Raw genomic sequence first — 17749 nt, 5'->3', positions numbered from 1 at the left:
GCAAGCGAGGAGATTGATTGCGGCTCAATCCACCGTTATATTGTTTCTCCCTATAATGTTTATGAGAGCGGCCGGCGATTATTATCGGACACGCTGTGGCCATTTTGACTCAACTCACTCTGTATCACACAAAAGTGAGAAAGAAGCTTCAACATTTCATGTTACACGAAGTTACATAAAAACAATGGAATGAGTAATATGGGTGGAACAGACTTTGACTGCCGATGGAACAGAATGAAAGCAATCAAATGAGCAAGCAGAAGTGACACTCGACGCATATGGCCCTCAATTTCAACAGCAGAATATACAGACGTATATGGTTAAGTTCATAGAAAAGAAAAACCGTGAAGGAGAGATAGAACTTGTGCATTCTTTAAGCAAAAGCTAGAGGCGTGGCAGCATGGTCCTGCCGGCCGCGAAAACGTAATAATGTTAAACCACATTAGGAGCATAACTGGAGCAACTGCCGGTTGAGGGAACTGTCGGAATTTGGTACTACGTGTATTTAACTAATGTAGGATATTGGATTCCTTTATTGAAGACATAAAAGGAAGTGCGCAGTCTGCTCTTCATTGGTTCATCGAATTATAAAGTTTTATGTACTTATCACTATAGTGTAACCTACACAAACCTCGTTGGTAATATACCCAATGTATTGCTGACACGACCTTTCGCGACTTACGTGGCTCGTAGAGGCCCGAGTCACAGGCGAGATAACTTAAATGCGTTTTCTAGTCGCCTCGTTAAAAGTGGAAAGGTGTAACAGTAAACGATTCTAGGTAGAAACGAAAAAAAGAACCAACCAGTGATGATAGATCTGGCGAACGGACACCGATAAAAGGAAGGATTCAGACCATCCACACGTTCTCTCTAGAAGAGAACAAAAACAAAAGAGTCCTCGCGACAAGACTTTAGCTGCAGACGGCAGGCTGTGCGATAATATAACTAAATGAAATTGATCATTATTTCGGGTAGAGCGCGATGGCAGACCGAGAACAGAAAAAAGCACCTGTGGCATGTTGTGGGCTGCTTCGGTGTGCGGCTTCGGTCGAGGCTGTACTTCACAGGGGGAACGATAGTGGAATTCGCCTATTATTTTCATTGCTCACCTTCAGAAGCTCGTTCCTGCCACGAACCTCTAGTCTTTTCCCCAAATGGATCACTATGCCAAAGGCCGCTCACCACCACCACCATGTAGGCGCATTACAAACCTATCAAGTTTCTAATGGCGCGCACACGAAACAAACGTTATCATTACTCAATAATTTCAAGAACTGTCATCAATTAACTTTTCGCCTTCATAATTGTACGAATACACCGGCTATACTGCCTGTATTCCGTACAAAGCCTAGTAAAAGCGATATAATTGCACTCAGATAACACCTAATTAGATTGACTGTAAATTTTTATTCAGGAGTTATCAGACCCTGGCAATTTTTCATGCTAATGTATGTATTTATAGTAAATATAGGAGAAATGTGTATGCTACATGATTGTTAAAAATCTCTCTCTCACTCTCATCGCTTTCGACCAGGGAACGTTGCTTGAAAAATGTTAGTTTGTATGGGTTTATATTTTATGGTTGTGACACATGTCAACTAAGGATGTGTTCGTTTTCCACTAAGATGACCAAATAGATATATTCCATGCTATAAAAGTCGACATATTCGACCTAATCGAGGAGATTAAATATCGTCCTAAGCTTAGTTAACAAAAATCGAGAACAGCCCAGCCTCATCCTTGGAGCGTTTACCTCGATAGCAGAGCTTCTAAGCTGAGTATACATCGAGTTCCTCTAATTACAACGCGACCACGTCGCTGTCTTCCACACAACATGGGAGCTGATCAACGTATCGAGCGAGGATTTATATGGGGTTATATATGCCATATAGCCGAGCAGCGAGAAGTTATGACAGTCGGCTGTCTTTCTCTAGCTCGAGCACGGTGTGTGTAAGTCATCGATCATCAAAATATAAGAACTTTGCTCATTGGCTTTCTGGTGCCTTCCCCTTTTGAACCAGAAACCTCTGGTTTCGTTTTACGAACTGGCACTTCTTCGCCCTACCCTGGACCTGAACTTATCAGGCTGCTGCAGCCAGTACAGGTCCTGGAGTGCGATTGTATTCCTATTATGGTGGTTTGGCAACCAAGGATTCTCTGCGTCTTACTTTAGATCTCTTAGCTGCTCTCCTTACACATAGCGGATGAAGAGCATACGGATGATCACGAATTAGGCCTTTATTTGAGACCTGTCTCATATACCTTTCTTCACTTAGGACGTAGGGAAGAGCTTCTTCAATTTCCTGTTCCTCCCACCAATCGCATTCCTTTCTTTTTCATTCTTCCCTTTTGTCGTAGCCTTCCTCCCGAGATGTTTTGGGGCAAGATTCTAGCTATCATGGCCAGGAAAGGCCGACCTCAGTGAGATACACATACATGGTCTGCTATAATTGGTGTTCCCATCTTCCAGTGTGGTTGGTCGCTCCCTTGCTATGCACTCGTAGTCAGTCATCAATTGCTAGCAAACTCCTTTATAGTCCAGCGACTGGCATAGCGAGAAGTCAGAAACGACGATGCTGCATCATCAGTAACGAGAAAGGCAAGCAATACGGATGGCGCCTTGTTAGTTGAGACGGCAAATTCCGTTTCGGTAGCCAGCGCCCTCTGGCGACTAGAGGGACTCACGGCTATTGGGGAAAATCGCCACTCTCAGCTTGGTACTCGCCACTGAATGGCCAGTTTGACCCGGCTTTACTGCAACGAGTCGCAATGATATCGTCCAGCGTCCTACTTTGGAGCATCTGTGAGCTGGCAAACCTTCTCCTAAAGACTACAATCCGAGTTTATGAACTCACTCCTGCAATGATGCTATGCCACCTAGTTCGTTTGCGTATCGGTATGTGGCCATAAGGACATCTGGCAGTATTGTCGGAAGCTAAAAGTCAGCTATTGTCAGATGTTAGCGGGTTTTAGTAAGGGGAAAGGGTTCTCTGATTGACTAGCCTACACACGTGAGGAATAAAACGTTGTATTTGCGTCTGCGTGATAATAATGAGACGATACCTACTACCAAATGATATGAATATCAGCCGTAAGACTACACGTAGTAGAGATACATAAACGTAACATTCGTATTACCATGAATATTGTTGATACTAAAATAAATATTACAGCCATTAACAACAGTATTTATTTGAGCGTTCGAGCCGCTCTCCACGGAAAAGTGTTACTGATGCGCTCCATATGGGCAATTTTGACATCGTTTACCGTTCCGTCGCTGCATAAATTATTATTGCAAAATATTAGAATTTAAAAATGGCCAAAGTGACGTCCTACAATTTATAATACATTCAGAGATTAGTAACCTCGTAAAGTTAACCTTACGTATAGTGTTCTTTTATACAATGAACAAAAGGCCATATTTTAGGATTGAGACTATTTCAGGCTCTTCCCGGCGTGTCAGACGTTGCCCTGTCCTGCTACACGCCGAACCTCCACTTATGTGCCTTTTACACAAGGCTAGAATACAATTATGTACTTATGATCGTAAACATCTTAACATTCGTTTATCCGAATTTTGTTGTAGCTTCGAAAGCTCGGTAAAAGGGTCGCGTCTCTCCTTGCGCAGCTGATCAATCTGAGGCGAGAAACCGTACTCCATTTGCAGTGTTTCTTTTTTAGTGCTTTCTTTAGAGGGTTTTGCTTACTGACTTACGTATGCTCAGTGATGGGTTCCATCTCCCCTGTAACCAACCCAAGGGAATGGCTGTGTAGTATCGTATGCTCCGCTCATTTACCTCTGCCGAATTGCACAGGGCGCAGATGTCTACTGAGATTTTGCGTATCTTAATTACATGTACCAGGAACTTGCCACGACTGCGCATTTAGTCACCAAGATTGGCCCTTCTTTGCTCTTGCATAATTCGCATCTATTGAGGATTGAAGTAATCTCTTTTATCAAGCCTGTCACAGAATATTAGTCAGAATCGCCCGCGTATAGTTTATGACCTAATATTTTTGGAATGACTTATTTAAGATCAAAGATAAATGTACAGGAAAGTAAAGAACCAACCTCTACGAGGGTCCAGACAGGCACATGCCGGACCAACTCATCTTTTCACCTGCGTTTATCCTACATTATTGGGCCGTGATAATATAAAATAATGAATATCCAGATCAAGGTCTTCCTTAGGGATGACATTAAAATGAGACACCTTCTTAAATGCCTATAAAATTAAAGGACGCACCCTCAAAATTTTGTTTTTTGTTTGAGAACAATGTTCATTTTTGTATAATCTTTATGAGTTATGCAGGGATCCAATATTTCGAATGAAACGATGTTTAATTTAATAATCTTCTTTGAGTGTGTTAACTGAGTATATGATTAACCATTGTTTTGCATGTTATCAGTTCCTGAAATACAAGCCTAAAGTTATCCGATCTAGATTTCGATTCACCCCACATAATTCAGCACAGAAAAAAGACGCTGACGAAAATCGCGGATGTTTCAGTTATGGCCAACGAAAGTTGACAATAATTAGAGGTTCTACAAATAATGAACCTATTAGCTTGGTGCAAGAAAAAATTCAGAGTTTACGATAACAGCTGAAAACATCGATGTATAATATCCCATTGGTATATATGTTTATACATATACGGTACTTGAATAACTTTTATATTAAGCGCCATTAGTAGACGAAAGTTGGCTAAGAAATATCTAAGTTTCATAGAAGCTTCTAAGAGAAAACCGATTGTCCTTACTCTAGCAAAAATAAAAAAACATAAGTTAGTTCAAAGGGAAAACATTTTTTCATCGTGAAAATTAACATACAGTGTTAATGTTTTTGTTTCTCGAGAGCCACAGTGCTGCGGAAATTCATCAAAAGAATAATTAAGGTATTAGGTTAAAAAGTCTTGAGCGAAAGCGGAGTGAGTGAATAATGCAAACATTTTAAGGACGGAAATTGAAGGATTGAAGGCCAACGAAGAGATAACTAGGTATCGAGATCCAAGGTACAAGAACACACTGTCGCAGTCGAAGAGGCTTTTCACAAAAGCACACTTGGAGTTCAAGGGCCTTGTCGATGAAACCTTGTACTTTACGTGTAACGTGTGACCGAATTATGACCCAATTATTGAAAATACGGAAACTGAGTAAAAAATTGTTGAAATTATATGTAATGTATTCCATGTACAATTTAAGAAACTTCAGCTACTTATAAGATAATAACACAATCAATGCGGCCTGCTATTTCGAGTTTCAAAAAATTCGTGGATCGCTGGTTCATTAGTAATAAGCACGCAGCCTGGTTATTTAATGACAACGGCAGACCTCGTCGCCATGCCTTAAATACTTTTTAGATTGTGCAAATGAAGATGCAGTGTTGAGGTTGACTTCAACCTGTTTATTCTTCTGATCTGAATCTGTGATTGCGGAGTTTTCCATGCGTAAAAAAGGGCAACTGGTGAAACCTTCGTTTTCTATTATTGATTTACTTCAAGGAGCGTTATATAAATAACAAACAGGACGTATATATGGCTGTCCTGTAGCTGCCAAAGCACTGAGCCAAAGATGTAAGAAATAAATAAGAGTTGAAAGACTCAAAAACATATTAAAAGATCATCATTATACCTTAATAATTTGATTCTATACACACACATGCATTGCGTACCGAAACAAAACGATTTGTTGATTCTATACCTTGAATAGAAATAACGATGGAAATACCTAAAAATTGGTGCGCGCCATAACACTTAACCGCGTTATGCATGCGTAGGTTTAAGACAGCCCGGGATCTGCTCTATTTGTTCTTTCAAAACGTTGAATCTCCAGGCATGTGAAAACCCCGTGTGAAAGCCAGCTAGGATATACGGTAGCAAGGTTCTCTTATCATACATACATTTTCGTACCATCCCTGGAATACCGCGGTGCCTGTTCGGTTTGCTCAAAATTTTCTTAGGCTCCGATCGATAGGGCAATGCTGCAGTAATATTTGCTGTAAAGTTCCGAATGTCTGCATGCCCATCCGTTTTTCGAGTGTGGTAAGATAGTGGTTGACCGTGGCTTTAGCCTGGGCTCTTGCGATCTGCAATAGCGCTACGTTTATTTTGATTACGCAACAACTAACATCTTTCCTGGGTCAAATTCAATGATGATCTCGTTCAGGCGAGGATCCACCCGTCGCCTTGTCCTGAGATCGCTTACCTTAAAGCCGACCGACTCCACGGTAGGTACCATCAAAAGCTTTGCATCCGACGCGGGTCTTTTGCTTCGAACCACATTAACGTAGCCGAATCTGGCTACTACATGTCACAGAAAGCATAGAAGCTTGATTTGTTACGCAGGTTGGCTTCCTACGGTCCAGCTTCAGCTACACCTTGGAGCATTTGGTAGTCGCATGCAAGTTTTTCGAGCTTCGCTAAGTCAGGCAGCTCTAGTAAGGCAGTTCATGAAGTCATCATACATGCAGGATTTTTTTTGTATTCTAGGGATGCTTTTAACTTAAGCGCCAACCTGACGCGGTTCAAGACAGCGTGTCGTTTAAGTAAGCACATATAAGTTATAATTTTTTTGTCGCGCATAATATTCTGACGCGTGAGATGGTACCTCCAGTAGAAACCGCTCGAGTGGACGAAGTTTATTTCCGCATAGTTTATAACGAACTTGAACAAGTATTAGGATGGTACTGGCAAAGGTCCATAGGTAAGCCTGAGCAGGCGTTTATGCGAACAACATTAGGCGCTTGCCGCCCTCCCTAGTGTTCTTAGTCATTGCTCAGATCTCGAGTAGTTGAGAAAACCTCTACCCTCTCTGACGAATGGTCCACCATAGTTCTCAGCCCCACAGCTTGACCCGTCATTACGTTCATCCTCCAGTTACTTAGACCCTTGACAACTAGGCTTTGCCTTCTTCTCGCTGCTACTCATTGTAATGCAGTATTGGCATAAATGGAATTTATTTGCTCTATTATTCGTTTTCAGATAGTAGCGACAGAAATATCTCGGAAATAGTATACTATAATATTAGCTAAATTTTAATCCAAATCAAGTGTGTACACGTAAATTTGCTAATCTAACAGAACCGTAGAATTTCCACTTAGAAGAAATTATCCCATACTCTAGAAAAAGACTAGGCGAAAAGTTTGTAATTAGAACCCTTAAGAAGTCCTTTGAGCCTTTTCTTGAAAAGCCGCTGCGAGTGGATCAGTTTTCGCAAGAATTACTGTGCCTTGAATGCCTCAGCAAAAATATCCACCCTTTTATCCTTTCTTGGCCTCCCATATGCTTCAATTCAGCATTCCCTTCAAGGAACTTTTGATTCACTATAACTTTTTTAACGCGAAGTGACACAACTGAAACGACGGACGTTTTTCTACAATCTTCGTCGTCAGATTCATTTCATTTTTTTGGGCTGCTAGACGTAAACGCAGACGCCAGACGCGGAACTTCCATTTTCCACGCGTATTACATAGAACTCTAGATGTGTTTATGTTGGATACTTTTCATACGCTACAGGGAGCAAATTTTCTAGTATATAAATGATTCAACAGAGAAAGTATTAATGCAGTGCCTATTTAGGCTCTAAAATGTAGGGACAAAAACAAATTATGAGTGTTTCCATACCGCATCTAATGCACCGATATAGTTAATAGAAAACAACGTCTTTCTAAAAGAATGCCTGTAAAATAAAGGGTCGCGTCTGTCGGAACAAGTGGTAAAATCGGCAATAACGATGTACTAATAGTTTATGGATCAGATACCTGACCACTGTTGCACAGAACTCATGGAACGTTGAAACTTTCTAGGGAAATATAGTACGACATGTAAACGTTTGGCTTAAGTGAAACAAAAAAAAAAAAATAGCCATTTTTAGAAACCTTTCTCATCGTGATGTCTTTCTCAAACGTCCTGCATGCCTATTTGTCAATTGTCGGTTATCCTTTTACATCTTGTCCGGCGAATCAAACGAGTATCATAGCTGCACGCCGGTTACTTTCGTATCCGCCTCACTGCTACCATAGTTTAGTCTATAATTGAGTTAAAGGACCACCCGATGTACCAGCTATATTCATCCACCTCCAAAATTAAATATAATTACTGCCCGTGCCTTTAGTTCCGATTTCTTTTCCCCTGCGACTTCCATTCGGCTTCATTAAAAGTTCGCTTTGACTAGTTTTGGAATAGTAAATTATTCTACCGTGTGCCGGCAGACCTGTTCTTTCAGGATCAACGTATAGAAGGAATACACATCCTTGATTAATTCTGCGACTCAAATACAGTAAGGACATCGGAACACCCGAATCGCAACGATGGTGCGCACCGATATTGTCAACAAGTCTCTATTTGTTAGCAATTCTTAGCTTTTTTTTTTTAAAGCCACACATCCATTCAAAACGGTGATGCAGCCTTGAGGAAGAATTGTGAAGCCCTCACAACTGTAAACAATTGATAGTTACATTAAGACAACTGCATTTTACTATCCAAGGGAATTAGAGCGAGTATTTCGTTGATCTACTGGCTTCAAAACCTTCGCACAATATTGCGGCCTATGCATATATAGAGATACTTTTCAGGTGGCTTCCTACGAAGTAACTCATGTATAACTGATCCCGATAAACATGTTTGATATTTTTGCTGTGAGGTTACGAGTCAAGCGGAGCTCGGTGTAGCTTGCAATTACCGCTGCGTAAAGGTCTTTCGACAAGTTTGAGCAGCTCTAGTTAACCGTCAAATCTAATCACCAGATCCCTACAAGCGGGGATAATGCAGCAAATTGTGACGTTTCGTTCAAGTCTATTAGCATGTAATGGGGATGGGGGGCAAGTAGAGAAACTGGAAGAGTGGAAAAGAGGGCAAAGGAGTGTGGCGATTGCAGGCTAGTTGAGCCTAACCAGAGCAGAACTAAGCCATTCGTCAGTTATGAGCATAATGTAGGTTTTTGAGACCCACGCTATCAGCGGTAGGGACCAATTCGGGTCTCTCTCCGATCGCTTCATGCCGAGCTCTAGTTTTAGGGACAGCAAAGAGGCCATAAACGGACTGCCTTCCCACACGGATACCCCAAAGGCCCACAGACTTTTCCGCTCGTGGGTACGTCTTCGTGCCTCCACCATACCGTTCTCCCTATTCCCCATTTCTATGCTTATCTGAAAGCTCTGTGAGCGCTAAGCGAGACTGGCTCGCCTGTTCAACTAAGTGCTTCGGGGTCGAGTCAGCCCAATGATAAGGCATAGCCTGAATGGGTCGCTGATATCGCTGCCGCCATAACAGTTGCGAGCTGTTTCAGCCAGAGATTAGTCGTGGCAGATATACGCGCAGTTAGAAGGGACGGTAGTCAAAATTAAGGGAGTCCCACTGGTTCTGGAGTTGACACTTTGTTAGTCGTCCTATGTAGGATTTCAGAACACCGAGCTGGCATTTGGCCTGTTAGACGATATCGTACTACTAGTCATTTTATACAATCAATATAGGAATCAGTTTTCGGCTCACAATGCGCCGTACGCTATTTTTGAAGTTCAGCTACACCGAACTACTATTAGATGGCCTTGAAATCGGCTCCATTAGATAATTGTGGTATCATCGCCAATGACAAAGGGAAAGACATGTGCAGTGGAAGGGCCTACGCAGAACACAAAAGTTTGCAAAAAGCCTAGCAAAAATCACTTTTATCAGAAACCCTAGTTCTCTAACTTGTGTCAGTTATATGTGTTTAGAAAAACAACTAAATGTAAATTAAAAACGACACACACATTGATATTATCTTGAGACTGGTTAACATCTTAGTTTATAAGAATATGGAGTGCCCGTCATAGATTAATAGGTAACATATTCGCGTGTTTATTTCAGGAAGACATTGTGGTTTAGGTGCCAACCCGGGGGTAGACACACTTCGTTTCGTGTTAAAAGTCAGCCGTCTGATGGAATGCTTAACGGCGATGCTGGACGTAAAACTCGAAAAGTAATATAAATTACTTTGGTGAATTCTACATTTTATGCTAACGTTATTCTGAAGATAAAGAAACATTCATTTATTTAGGTAGATAATACACCAGGACTGGGAGAAGTAGCTATAAGTACGCCGATACAAGGTAACTGGTAGGCTATCATGAACTTTCAGGTGTTACTACAACAACTTTAATTTATATAGGCCTCAAGACGTGATAGACAAGGAAGGCCCATATCCTTTTCCATAGAATGTGCGGCATTAAAATAACCAATATTCTGTTAACATCAGACTTGAATCCAGCTAATCTCTACATTTATACAGAGACCTAAATTCAAGAGTAATCCTCTTATACACACAAATGCGTACAATATTGTTTATCCGCTGGACCCGTGTGAACACAAGTAAGTATATGTGAAAAAACATTTATTTGGTTACTAGCATGTAAGTTTGAAAACTCTCATAGGCATTAAGTAAAGTTAAAAAGTTCAAGCTCAGTCAGGAGCATTTGCCTCTTTTATGTCGTACCCAGAGTATCCTGAGTCATCACAGTCTAGCGTAGAACTACTGAGACCATACTAACGATATTAAGAATTGCTAAAACCTTGATTATAGTATAGTCCTAACAGTAAACGTTAATAGTAGCATAATGCAATATACTAAAGGTGACGGATAAATTTATTTAAGCCCAGGCTTCTTTACAGATAATTTTTTTTAATACTAAACACAAACTGTTATTAGGAAGTACGTTCTCGGCTTGAGCTTTGACTGTATCAGTACTAGTGAGAACAGTATGAACCCCTTGATGAACAGCAGTAATTTCTTAACTTGTTATTACTCTGTGTGTTTTTAGGATATTCACACTCGAACCTAATACATAAATGTCTGCAGGCAATTCTGCCGTTACGCGCTACCTTAGCAGCATTTGCGCTTCTCCCAAACAGATGAACGATCAAGTCAGACCACTTTCGATGGACCAGAAAAATGCTTAACCTTGATAAGGACCATCGTAAAGATTATTTGGAAACATGTTCAGTGCTCATTATAATAGGTTAAATTAATTATTCCATCGTTTACGTACCTGTAACTTTATAATATTTGAAAAACTTTTAATAATATATTGTATTCCTTAAATCTCTATTTCAATCTATTTAGTCTCAGGCCAATTCTACATTTATCATATGCATAGTGATATGCATAGTCCTTCAAATATTGCAGATTCTGCTATCGATTTTTTAAATTACCAAAGCAATAATATATCGCAGTAATATGTGATATCAAGAAAACCAAACACATGTGTTCTTGCTACATACCCTTATGTTTTTTTACATTAAATTAAAAAGCACAAGCGTGTAATGCCGTAACACATCTGTGCCTCCGTTGTTTTTTTCTAACGCGGAACCTTTTCTCACAGTATCCTGCTTACCCTGCTACTGGCACTACCTCGTCCAAACATGGTACAACAGGAAATTGCGAAGTGAACTAGAATCATTACTGGCTGTTGCAGCAGTATCGTCACAGTTTTCCCGTAATGCCAGAATGGAGATTAAAAGAACCGAAGACCGTTCGCCGCTCTGAGTGCCAATCTTCGTTTTACCGTAGCCGTGTTCCCGTCGTAGTTTCAACTCATCATGTAATATTGAGCAGACCAGCAAGTTTTATGGCGTATTTAGGCCAAAGACGCACCTCTCTTGCGCCAAGTCCTGCACGCACGACAAGCTAAACGTCTACAATAAGGACAGCCACCAAAATAGTTACTATGACGACTACAGTCGTCGATATGCAGGTGAATGGCTTCGCCAAATCTAGCGACTGTGCAACCGAGAGGAAGATACTGCTATCAAGTGGCGTATTACCGATAATGGTCCGTACTGCTGCTTTCGCTGCGCGAAGCCAGAGTAGTCGCTCGATATTAGCGGCAGTCAGACGCAATCTAAGCTATTCCTCGTTTTCTTCCAAAAGAAAATCGACAGAGCGGACCCTATTAGCGCCCCTGGGCCTGAAACTAATACACGTGAATATATACACAGCCAGACCTCCCACTATGCTAGAAACTGTATGCAGCTCCCCCTTCCTCTACGGAAGATGGATATAGACAAAGAGTGGCAATGACCTCTAATCAATCCTCCGTACCCTAATTTAATTTTGCCTCTAAAAATTTGTGGCATCACAATTTTTTTGCGCGTTGCGTAGTCACTATCACCAAAATTGCAAAGCAAGTTGTATAGATGCAAAATACATACGAAGAAATCAAGGCCACAGAGGGTCGTTGGGTAAGAACAACTCTAGAAGGCTACAGGTGACTGTAACAGGTATAAGAGTACTTTAAGTTTAATTAGTATTCAAATACCCCTGTAGAAAGCATTCAGAAAACTTAAGCGCACAGACCGCACATGCACAATAAATTAACGGCAGCCAGACATCAGTATTTCTCCTGTCGTCATTAATATATGAACTTAGATTAACAACACTTTTGACTACTGGGGTGGGACAAGTCTGTTTATGACAGAGATTTTCTAACTTGTACACACTACAAGCGGTATAGAATGCTGGCGTTGCAGTGGCGTTTAACTCAATAACGTTTACACTCACGGTCAACTAAGATTCTCCACAGGCACAGCTGCACATTGCCTGGCTCCGTTCTCTCACCACGAAATAACCTCGCAAAATTAAAACAGGCCAAAAGGACTATAGTACAAATAGGCAGAAGATGACTAGAATCTAAATTGGTCAAAGTTGTCGAATTGCGAAAGTCACTTACTCCATGGGAGGCAAGTTTAAAGAACTACCACCTACCTTGCCAGGATACTGGCTATACGTTTGGTATAGAAATAAGGCCGAAAGGGGCGGGTTGCGACATCGAGAGATGATTGCCACAGATATCTGTAGTCCATCTACAAAAAAGCACCAGAATTTCGGCAGATCCTGGCAGGAACAGGCGTTCGATGCAAAACCAATAACCCATGAGACGTCTATAAAACGGACTAGGTCTAGCTACGTTTGGGCAACGAAGAAGTAGTAGCCTAAAAGAGGACTACCTGCTTGCTAACAAAGTTAGGTGCTTCCGAGAATCGATCAATTTGTTAGCCGGGAAAGATAGTTAGGCGATGAAGAGTTTCTCATATCTGAGAAAGTTTAAGATTTAAAATCAAGCATAAGGCTTCGAGGAAAAGCGTCACCAAAAGGCAACTTGAAAGCCTAAAACTCCACCGGCAAAAGCTTCCAAATCAGATTAAATAGCCCTAATAGGAGTGTGCGCTTCAGAGCTCGAAATGAGAAGCACATCTATCGAAATACAGAACTAGAGAAAACATAAGGTGAATGATCTTGCTTGCTCACCCGTTTTATTCCATCTCGATTTGCGGTAAATGAGAAAAGCTAAACTAACGTGTTTCAATAGATGTACTTTAATCCGCTCTTCAATAGGTGACTGTTCACTCTTCCGGACTGCGATTTATATTTCAAATGTTACGAATATTTAATAGTAGAAGCTTTTCAAACAAATCGTTGAGTGCTAGTATGTCTGGCGTGTTTCTCGACTTGACAGGCACAGCGTAGGTCTCGAACAGGTCCTCTTAGTTGAAGCTATCATATCTTAGGCCATTGTTCAGACGCACATCACATACTCATCCATCCAACGCTATATTGTCACTGTACGGATACACTACAATTCTAGTGAAACATAGTTGTGGAAGTCTACATTTTAAACACTGGCTTATTCCTAAATCCTTAACTTGACTTCATATAGGACGAGTAAGCCTGGGTGAAGGAAGCGCAACCTATTTCTGCTTTGAGCTGCTGTATTACAGAATTGCAATAGGAACTACTTTAGCCTTAACATCACGAAAATTAGAATAGCTATCTAACCTATTCCTAGGTTTCGAACGAAAAGGGCAACCTGTAAAGAGAAACTTCATTTGAATATAAGATATTGATTAAATGATAGCCTTGCAATTTTGCTGTTAAGGCTGAAACTATTAGGTGATATTCATCGTCGGAAAAGAATAGACAGGTAAAAAAAAAGCTGTAGATCTTCAGCTGAAAGATAGCAACCCTTAACGATTTAGTGGAGACTGATAAAGCTTCTCTAGACATTGAATCCGAAACTTGAAAATTGGCAGACCAGCGCTAAAATACACGACAGCAATAGAAACTAGTGGTTTGTGCTCTGCTTAATAGGTATATCTAATAGTTGAAGTTATCTGCGTCATATCTTGTCCACCTCTATTTCATTACCCTACTAAATACATCAGATATCTGTCATACTATGAAAAGAATCAACCAATACCTATTTAATACCGAATTCCGGGTTAGCTTGCCCTTTTCCAACTGCTACACAGGACTTCTTAATGCTTGTTGTGAATTACCTTTAAATCCCATACTACTATGGCGGATGGCGTGAGTCGCCATCTCGGTGGCCGTTAGCTTTAACATATCAAATGTTCCTATCTATCTTCGGTAAAATAATAAGTAAGCTGGAGTGACCAAAATTTCACACATCTCCTACTGCGTGTAAAGGACGAATGAAGGCTGCAAAATAGAGCGACTATAAGTGATACGAAACAGCGCGTTCGCTTCGTATTTCTTCCGATAAATTTCATATACTCCATAAATCACGTCCTCGCTTCTTAGCCCTTCACCCAGCCAACTGTGATATAATTATTTAATCCGCCCTACGCTTTCTCATACGACACGTACCGTTTTCACATCTGATCTTTATTTCTAATCGCCTTATCAGGCTCCTAATTACTAGCCCCCTCGGTCTCCTTGCGAAAATTTTGTTATCTTCTCCGCGTGTCCCTTGAATAATATCTTCCCTATGCCCCGCTGTTAGAACTGCTCGTTCGAATTTTGCGCGATGTGCCTGCTGTATCAGCGTCATGGGTAAAATTTATTTTGAATTGAACTACAGTATAGCAGATAGCTAGACCGTATGAATGGTATGCATGTATGGTTCGCTCTGGTGTTCCGGAGGCCTTTATACAAGACGTAGCAAAAATTGTGTTTCATGGATAAACTAAAAGGGGATTGACATACATAAACAGACGATCAGACTCTCGCATTTTAAAACTTAATCGAGCCGTCTGATGATGCGGAACATTCTATTCATATAACAATCTCTCAGCGAACCTATGAAGATCTTGATCGCTCAGTAACTTCATTGGGTTCGGTAGGTCGGATTAAGGTATTTAGCTAAAAGATATTAACAAAGCACTCGAATATAGGCTAGAATTGAGCAGGTCTTCGCTAATACAATGTGTCTACATGTCTATAAAATCGACTAATCGGCTCTCCGTTACTGAACGAGACAAAGCGTAGTTTTGCTTTGCCCGAAACCATACTCTACATTACTCTACGTACAAAAACAAATGTTTATACGAGAGCGTCAGTAAATTAATGTGTCAAAAATATGCCTAGCGATCGTAAATGTTACCGAAAATGGCTTCCATTAGTCGTCATCTTCGACATAGATTTAAATTCCAGCGAACGCAAAGACGTACTATAATCCTGCATTAACCTGCATGGGCTTCGTAGACAGAGCGAGAACGTACCAGGCAAACGCTAACTTGAAAAAGACATACATGCCTCGATCAGCTCTGAATGTATCTGACCTTCTTGGTCGAATAAACATCTGATGATCAAAGTGTTCCTGTCGTTCAAGCTCATTATGAAAGGAAGACGCTTAGTAGGTCCGGAAAAAGACATTTTTTCATTATGTACTCTAAAATATCCTTTTCAAACTCACAAAATTGTCGTGTGGTTCAAGCGGCTATTTTTATTCTGAAATAACCTTTCAAATTTCTTCAGTTTCAAAAAAACTATGCAGAATCTAGCGTAACCGTAATAGGAGGCCGTTTCGCGGCACGACAACCTTCTCTGGCTAATGCCATTTCGAACTGGTCAGAACCGTTTTGGTTTGTTCGAGCAGCTCAGCGCTGCGTAGCCTTTCAACCTAGCAGCCGTTATTTGACCGGCCCCTCACTAAGATGGGCGATGCCGTACTTTTGACCTATATACTTCAACTGTTGCGAATTTACAGGGTAATAACTAATACTAGGAGAAAGATTTGTTTATACTTTATTGAACAACTTACGAGTATAATAGCGTATCGGTTTCTGATATGCATTGAAAAAGAAGCTAAGTATGATGATAAAGTGATTGATTTCGAAAACATCAAGGCCCACCTCTCATCAATCATGCATGCATAAATTTTCAAAAGCGTATGGGTGCTGCATAAGAAGAAGACTTGTACGTCTAGCGAAAGAGCAAGTCTCGCCTCTGATCTGTTAACTTAAATGAATTGCTCCTAAATATGTTGAAATGATACGGCCATCAATAGCATATGCAGTTAGTAATAGAGCCTTTGCATGAGCTGGGTAAGAAATCTGGCGCACAATGTAACATATTAACAGTGTCGTTGTCTGGACTATATAATATCTATCTGCAGAAAATTGCTTGCTTTCACATAAGGCCAAAACGAATGGGTTAACGAAATGCTTCGAACGGAAAAGGTGTCTTCGATAGCAAATTTGTCCGTGAAATGGTTAAAAATAGAAGAAAACGAGCTAAAAACGGTTGACACCGCTATTGTTGTGCCGCCTAATCGATAGTTCGGAGGTTCTTCTATCTCGCCCCTACGCACCTAGCTAATGTTATAGCTTACTTAAAAGCACAGAATTTACCTTGCCAAGTCAGAGATAGTCGCACTGCTCGATGGCGAAAAGTTTTAAGTAATCGAAGGCAGCTAGTTTCAATGGCCCCTGAGCTTCTAGCAACAGTCGGCATTAATTGCAATTTTTTGAACATCTATAAGTAGAAAATAACTTTTTAATGCTGAGTATTAAAAAAATATATCGCTTTAATTTGTACGGATATTTAAATAAAGAATCGAACCCATAGGACTCGAATATCAGCTTAGATGTAGCCAGCATTCGATTTATTCAGCATTAGTAAGAATTGTTGCAAAAATTTCACCCATAAACGCAAAGCAATTTACTATAAAGGTCGAGCTACAAGCCGACATTACACCCTAACACGAGAAAATTCACTAAAAATAATACGTAAAATAAAGATACAGTGGTTTATATACTATTTGACGCGAGACTGACTGGTGAAATACAACTGGCTTTTAACCTATGTGGCCCTATTGCTTTTCAGTCAGACTCAACAATTTGTTTAGATAAAACAAGTATGCGATGGCATCGAACGACGTTTGCCGAACTTTTATGGAGCTCGGTGCCTCATCCCCGGCAAAACTCTACACTTCTTTGACTGAAGAGTCGATTTGTTTCTAACAACCCCATTATTGGCTATTTTTTGTCCAGAAACGCTATCTACATCTACAAAGAACTGCGGCATCGCCCACAAAGTTATTAGTACCGTGTGAGAGAATTACAAGTTTGCTAAACATCCACAAAAAAACTGTTCTAACACAACGCTCTAGACGGCAACACCTAAGTGTAGCAAATACATACATATATATCTATGTGGTCTGAGATGTCACGCGCTGATTCAAGGATGTTTGGTTTTCCACAGACCTTTTTCCTTCACTAAGCCACTATTAGGACCGGACGCTCTGCTTAGGTGAGGTTTTTTGATTTTTCTGAATTGCTCTGACATGACCATCTGGTCCTGAGCCAACGTCGGACACACCTGCGTTCGCGCCGCTTCGCTTCCACTCTCTCATAACCAGCCTGGTGTGTTGGCTATCGCACTTCACCGAACAGAGAACACTGAAAGAAACCGAACATAGATGTTACTTTTTTCTCGTGCTTTTACTTCTTGCTCGTCTTCGTCGTGTCTCTT

At 40.7% G+C, this 17749-nt stretch overlaps 1 long non-coding RNA gene across 1 annotated transcript in view; it reads left to right on the top strand.

Moving 5' to 3' along the window:
* LOC111264880 (uncharacterized) overlaps positions 1-17749 on the top strand; it is a 153115-nt gene that overhangs the window by 100976 nt on the left and 34390 nt on the right. The window contains exon 2 of the long non-coding RNA XR_015312858.1: positions 9847-9958. This is a non-coding gene — a long non-coding RNA (uncharacterized LOC111264880). The remainder of the gene's footprint in view (positions 1-9846; positions 9959-17749) is intronic.

Source organism: Varroa jacobsoni, unplaced genomic scaffold (assembly GCF_002532875.2).
Source record: "Varroa jacobsoni isolate VJ856 unplaced genomic scaffold, vjacob_1.0 scaffold_909, whole genome shotgun sequence".
In the NCBI taxonomy this organism is placed as follows: domain Eukaryota; kingdom Metazoa; phylum Arthropoda; class Arachnida; order Mesostigmata; family Varroidae; genus Varroa; species Varroa jacobsoni.
This window is presented reverse-complemented; position numbering and strand designations above follow the sequence as displayed.